The following is a 6,580-nucleotide window of genomic DNA, read 5'->3' on the forward strand; positions in this document are numbered from 1 at the left end:
CCTTCCTTCCTTCCTTCCTTCCTTCCTTCCTTCCTTCCTTCCTTCCTGAAAAAGGAGGGGATTATAAATACCAATCAAGACCTGGAGAAGCAGTTGAGAGATGAACCCTGGGCCAGAGATGTCACCCCGGGACCCTCAGGGGTAAGAAGTAGCTGGTGAAGAACCTCAGCCAGGACCTACACCTTGTAAATGGGTATGTTTTATCTTGGTCTCAAAGCAGTCTGGAAAAACCGGATGCCTGGTAAGAAAAATCTCAGTCAGAATTTCCAGGATCCAAGATGAGGTCAGGATATCACAGGGCACAATCCTTCTCTACCCTTATCCAGAGCCAGAATCTTGGACTGGATTCAAGAGCTCAGGGAGGTCTCCAAAGTCAAAGTCTGCCGAGAATAAGAGCCCACCTGGAGGTAGGTCAGACCCACCTGGCTGGGCAACTCCCAAACTACGGAAGGGGAAGGTCAAGAACGTCCTTGAATGGTAGGTATAGCTCTACCGAGGCCTTTGGCAGGGCCGACAAGGGAGCCCAAGGGTAGAACTGTCATCAGGACCTCTGCAGCCCCAGAAATTACCAGGAACTCATTCTTGGGCAGCTTCCCCTCACAAAGGCAAGAAGATCCCAAGCAAGTAGTGAGGCAGCTGGGGAGGAACACCATGTTAGAACAAAAGGTTCGAGTTCTGGCTCCACCAACTTACAAGCTGTGTAACTTGGGCCACAATTTTAACCTCTCCCCTCAGGGCAAAAGGCTTGGATGAGATGCCTTCAAGGTCCCTTCTAATGCTCAAGATGCTGTGATAACCTCTGAGCCTTGGTATCCTCAGCTTTAAAATGGGCTCATATGACCATTACATTAGCTCCTACAGCTGGCCGGGCCTTCCCCACTTTTTATGCTAAGTGCATCCGTAAAACAGGGATGGAAGAAACTAGGGGGGAAGACAATTAAGACCTCGGCTACCGGTTTCTTTTTCAAGTTCATGGCGTCTCAAAGAGCTGCCCGTCCAGTAGCCTACCGTGGAAGAAATGGGGTGATTCTTTTCACTCTAAGCTTATACAAAATTATTGTTCATGAAATAATTCTAGAGGGGCGCCTGGGTGGCTCAGTCAGTTAAGCGTCCGACTTCGGCTCAGGTCATGTTCTCACGGTTTGTGGGTTCGAGCCCCAAGTCGGGCTCTGTGCTGGCAGCTCAAAGCCTGGAGCCTGCTTCGGATTCTGGGTCTCCCTCTCTCTCTGCCCCTCCCTCATTCACACTCTGTCTCTCTCCCTCTCTCTCAAAAAATAAACATTAAAAAAAATTTTTTAGAAAGAAATAATTCTAGAAATCAAAATAAAAGTCACACATAATGACTTATACCAACATATCCTCCCCCTGGCCCCCATTTTCCAGGTTTTATCCAGCCTTCGTTTTTCTGCACACGTGGGTTTTTCTGTAGGTATGAAAATTAATTCAGGGAGAGCAGTTGAATGGCATTTGAGTCAGATTTATGAAAACAGCATTGTTCCTGTTTTTAGGGTATTTTCAGAGAAAAGAGATTAAAATCTTCTGTGGCTTTTTAATCAAAGCCCCAGAATAGTTCTCTGGTACACAGACTGATTTTGGCTTGATTAAATAAGAACTATTGGCAGAGGAAAAAATATTTTTAATTATCACTGAAATAGTTATCAGCCATGCCATCACGCTACACACCCTATTAGGGAAATTCGCAATACGCCTTCTTGCCCTTTGGGAGCTAATCTAAGATGAACGCTAACAACCAGAAAAGAAAAAGTATGGAATGAGTACAGTTATTAACAAATGACTATGTGCACACACTGAATAGATGCGAGGACGGTTTCTCTGTCCGTCCTTCCACTGAAATGTATCTGTACCCCTTTCTCATCTTCTTTGGAGCTGGGGCGCTCCATCAGTGTGAGCTCTTTATGTGAACTTTGGCTCCACAGAGATGCCTCTGTAAGACTTTATTTTTAAACCCTTAAAAAAATGTATTTACTGCACAAGCCATATTATCACAGTTCTAGTGGAAATAGTGAGTTCGGAAATTCACTCCCAATCTCACCAACTCAAATATATGCAAAGTGAAGCTGTTTTCATTTCTCGGTATACAATTAAGGTTAATCGTAACATAATGGCTAACAATTTCCAAGTACATGCTTTATGTCAGACTCTGTGCTAAGCCCTTCAAGTGAATTCTCATGTAATTTTTTTAAGTTTATTTATTTGAGAGAGAAAGTCAGTGAGCAGGGGAGGGGCAGAAAGAGAGGGAGAGACAAAGTCCCAAGCAGGCTCTGCGCTGCCAGCGCAGAACCCGATGTGGGGCTCAAATCCCCGACCTAAGTCGAAACCAAGATTTGGACACTTAGCCAACTGAGCCACTCAGGCGCCCCTATATCTTGTAATCTAAAAAAAATTTTTTTTTAATCTTTATTTTTGAGAGAGAGAGACAGTGTGTGAGCAGGGGAGGAGCAGAGAGAGAGGGAGACACAGAATCTGAAGCAGGCTCCAGGCTCTGAGCTGTCAGCACAGAGCCTGACGTGGGGCTTGAACTCACGAACTGTGAGATCATGACCTAATGGCTGTATAATTTCAGGGCTTGGGGGCAATTTTTTATTGAGAGAAAATTCATATAACATAAAATTTATCATCTTTAAAATGTACAACTCAGGGGTTTTTAGTATATTCACAATGTTGGGCAACCATCACCACTATCTCATTCGAGAATATTTCCATGAGGCTTACCCCCTAGCGGCCACTCTCCAACCCCCCTTCTCCCAGCCCCTGGCAACCACTAACCTCTTTCTGTGATCTGCCGTTTCTGGACATTCCCTATCAATGGAATCCTATAACATGAGGCTGTGATGGTTAGTCTTACGTGTCATCTTGGCCAGGCTGTAGAACTAGTCACTCAGTAAAACACCGATCTAGGTGTGGCTGGGAAGGTATTCTGCAGACGTGGCTAACACCTACAATTAGTTCACTTTAATTAAAGATAACCCTTGATAATCTAGGTGGTCTCGTCCCATCAGCTGAGGCTGATGAGCAAAAACAAGGAGAAGGAATTCTGCCTCAAGACAGCAGGTCCAACGCCCTGCCCCAGCTGCTGGCCGGCCCTCTGGATTCCAGACTTGCACGGAACCCACGGTTATGCGAGCCTATTCCTTAAAATAAGTCTCATGGAGGTATACGCAGGAGATCCTGTGTCTCAGGAGAACCCTGACTGATACCATGGCATGTGTGTCTGCATTCTTTCACTTAGTACGTTTTCAAAGTTCATCTGTATTATACAGCACACAAGCAGTTTTGTTTTGTGTTTGGTATTTCTCCTTTAACATTGTATCATAGGCAATTTCTCACGCTACAGCTACACACCATCTGTTTTAAGCGCTGGATAATACCGCTTTGGAGGCACGTGCTTCTTGACCACTGCCCAACTGTTACACGTTTCAATTGCAGACAATTTTGTTGAATGTTAGTGACTTTTCTCGACAACCAAAGGGGACAAGCAGAAATTATGACACAAAGGCTTGAGTTACTGCACATTTTCAGGCTCAAGGGAGGAAAGTACATTAATTGCATTCTTTGTAGTATCTAAGTTCAAGAAAAAGCAAAAACAAGTATGCAGTTATTAATATCTAATTATATGCCAAGTACTGAGTGCAGAGGACCTGAGGGGGAGGAGTTAAGAAAAGAATACAACGTTGTTATTAATGCAAATGATAAACAGTTTCCTTCATGGATGGATCTGTCCCCTGTCAACAGGAAATGTGGTCTGTGCTTTGTCAATAATGATGATAGTTTACACTGAATCATATCTCCCTATTTGTCCACCACCTACCATTAAGAATTCAGTCTGGCTCAGGGAGAAAGCTGATTTTGTTGAGGGTCCATAACAGCTTTTTCTGTAGGTCTCTATCCATTAAAATATGTAATATCATTTGTTATGTGTTTGAAAATTTGACTTATGCAGGATGAGTCTGGATACAGTCTTTTGAAGCCTGCCTTTTCCTTCTGAGATGTTTTCACTCTATGTTTGAGACCTATTCATATTAACACAGGTACATCCATCCTAACTACGTGCTGTTTAGTACTCCATACCACACTATTTTGCTTTTGTTTTCTGTACCATTAAACTCTGCTCTTACCCAATGATTTTGTTCCATGTTTTTTAGAATTTTTGTTTAGAAAATTTTTTAGAATTTTTGTTTTAGAATAGGTTTGTGAGTTGACTGCTTAGCACATTAGCATGTCTGTTTTCTATATATGCATGTAAGAATTTACATTTTCTTCTAAATTCTGTTTGTGTTCTCTAAGTTATTATATAGTAATAACTTGTTAGTTCTAAATGTCTTCCAATCGCTATTGTGATTTCTTCTTAGAACTGTAAATTATCTAAAAATATGCTCACAGGTATCCAAATATATGAGGATTTGGGGGCTTTTTAATATTCCTTCTTATCTCTGTGATGCATTCATTCTGACTGATTTTCTCGTACCTGCTTTCCAGCTTATCCATCCTGACATGGGTCGCACTTACTTGGTATTTCACTCATCCGCCGAGTTTCTAATTTCTGGAACTTACTGTATCCTCTTCAGAGTATCCTTCTATTTCCAAGTTTTTACTCAGCTATTTCTTTTTGCTTGTTTTGATTTTTTGTTATCTTTGTTTAATTTAAATCCAAGTTAGTTAACATAGTGTAATAATGGCTTCAGGAGTAGAATTTAGTGATTCATATAACTTACATATATGTATAACTTACATATAACACCCAGTGCTCATCCCAACAAGTACCCTCCTTAATGCCCATCATCCATTTATCCCATCCCCCCACCCAACACCCTGCCAGCAACTCTCCGTTTGTTCTCTGTATTTAAGAGTCTTTTATGGTTTGTCTTCATCTGTTTCTTTTTAATTATTTAAAAACTTTAAAAAAAATGTTTGTTCTTTGAGCGAGCGAGAGAGAGAGCGAGCGCAGAAGAGGGCTAGAGAGGGAGACACAGAATCCGAAGCAGGTTCCAGGCCGTCAGCACAGAGCCCGAAGTGGGGCTCAAACTTATGAACCGCAAGATCATGACCCGAGCCGAAATTGGATGCTTAACTGAGTCACCCAGGAGCCACTCTCATTAATCATTTTAAACACACTTAGTATTATTTCAGATTGCTGTATTATCTCCAATATTTGGAATATGCATTCTCTTGCTTGTAGTGTGTATATTAACTGTGTATATTAACTTGTGTCATTTCCTTGTGCGATTTATAATTTTTGACTGTGGATTTCTCTTTTGGGGAGGGGGGGTGGCTTTCTTGGAGTAGGATACCTACTTCTCTTGGGGATTTGGAGTTTCAAGACCACTGGGACAGTTCTCCTATTAGTTTTTCAGTTTAGGAAGCGGCATTCTGTGGTGGTGTAAATTCAGATCACACACCCAGTTAAGTGTGCATTTTAATTTTTCATAGGTGCCCCTCTTTCCTGGTTACTCACAGCCATGGCCAGATGGCAAGCTTTCCTGAGGTTTTCCTAAACCACTGGGTAGAATTTTTCTGGTATTCTTTTCAAGCATAGGACTAATTTTTATTTTTATTAATGTTTTATTTTATATTTGAGAGAGAGAGAGAGAGAAAGAGAGAGAGAGAGAGAGGGAAAACGCATGCTAGCACAAGAGGGGCAGAGAGAGGGAGACAGAATCTGAAGCAGGTTCCAGGCGCTGAGCTGTCAACACGGAGCCCGACACAGGGCTAAAGTATAGGGCCAAATTTTGAGAATCCAGGCTTTACACAGAGGTCTGATAAGACTCTAGCTCCTTCACTCATATGGTCCAAGATCATAGCTCTTTTTCCCATATGGACATAAAAATCCCTGTCTCCCATCATTAAGGCCTATAATTGGGTCTAGGCCTTGACATCACTACGTCACTGTTTTGTTTTTTTTTTTACACTTATGGCTTTGAAATGTTTCCTTTTAATTGCTGTTACATGAGGATTTTCCTTGATTTCTTTTGAGTTTAGGTTTGGCTATATGTTGAAATGGAGAAGGGTGTTCTATTTCTGGGCCTGAGATGGTAGGGATTAATTCATACTAGCTCAACCACCATACTATTAGATGTTACAGTACCTCCAATTATTTATTCCTTTTCTTTCCAATATGTCCACTTTAAGATGGATAAGAGAGCTCATGAAGATGAAAGCTGAGAGTCCCACAGAATACAGGAAAGATCTTGCCGTACGAAAGCCCTGCTGTATTAAAACATTCACTGCTGTTCCAAGTACTGCCGTGAAACCTCACGGGATCAATTAGCCAACAATCATTGACAGGCCACCTAATTCCTGAAACACATTGGCCGAGAGGGAAACAGAGATGAGAGTAATGCATAATCAAAGGGCCTTTAATCTACATGATGAAATGAGGCATGTTAAATCATGTGAGACATCTTGAAGGAAGAAACTAATTCAGCACCAACTCTAGGAGGCAGGCTGTTGTCAGATGATCTGTGTTCAAACACCGGCCTCACCAATTAGCTGTGTGCTCTTGGGCCAAATACTTATCTCCCCCCCCCCCCCCCCCCCCCCCCCCCCCCCCCCCCCCCCCCCC

The sequence above is a fragment of the Panthera uncia genome, chromosome D4, assembly GCF_023721935.1.
Source record: "Panthera uncia isolate 11264 chromosome D4, Puncia_PCG_1.0, whole genome shotgun sequence".
In the NCBI taxonomy this organism is placed as follows: domain Eukaryota; kingdom Metazoa; phylum Chordata; class Mammalia; order Carnivora; family Felidae; genus Panthera; species Panthera uncia.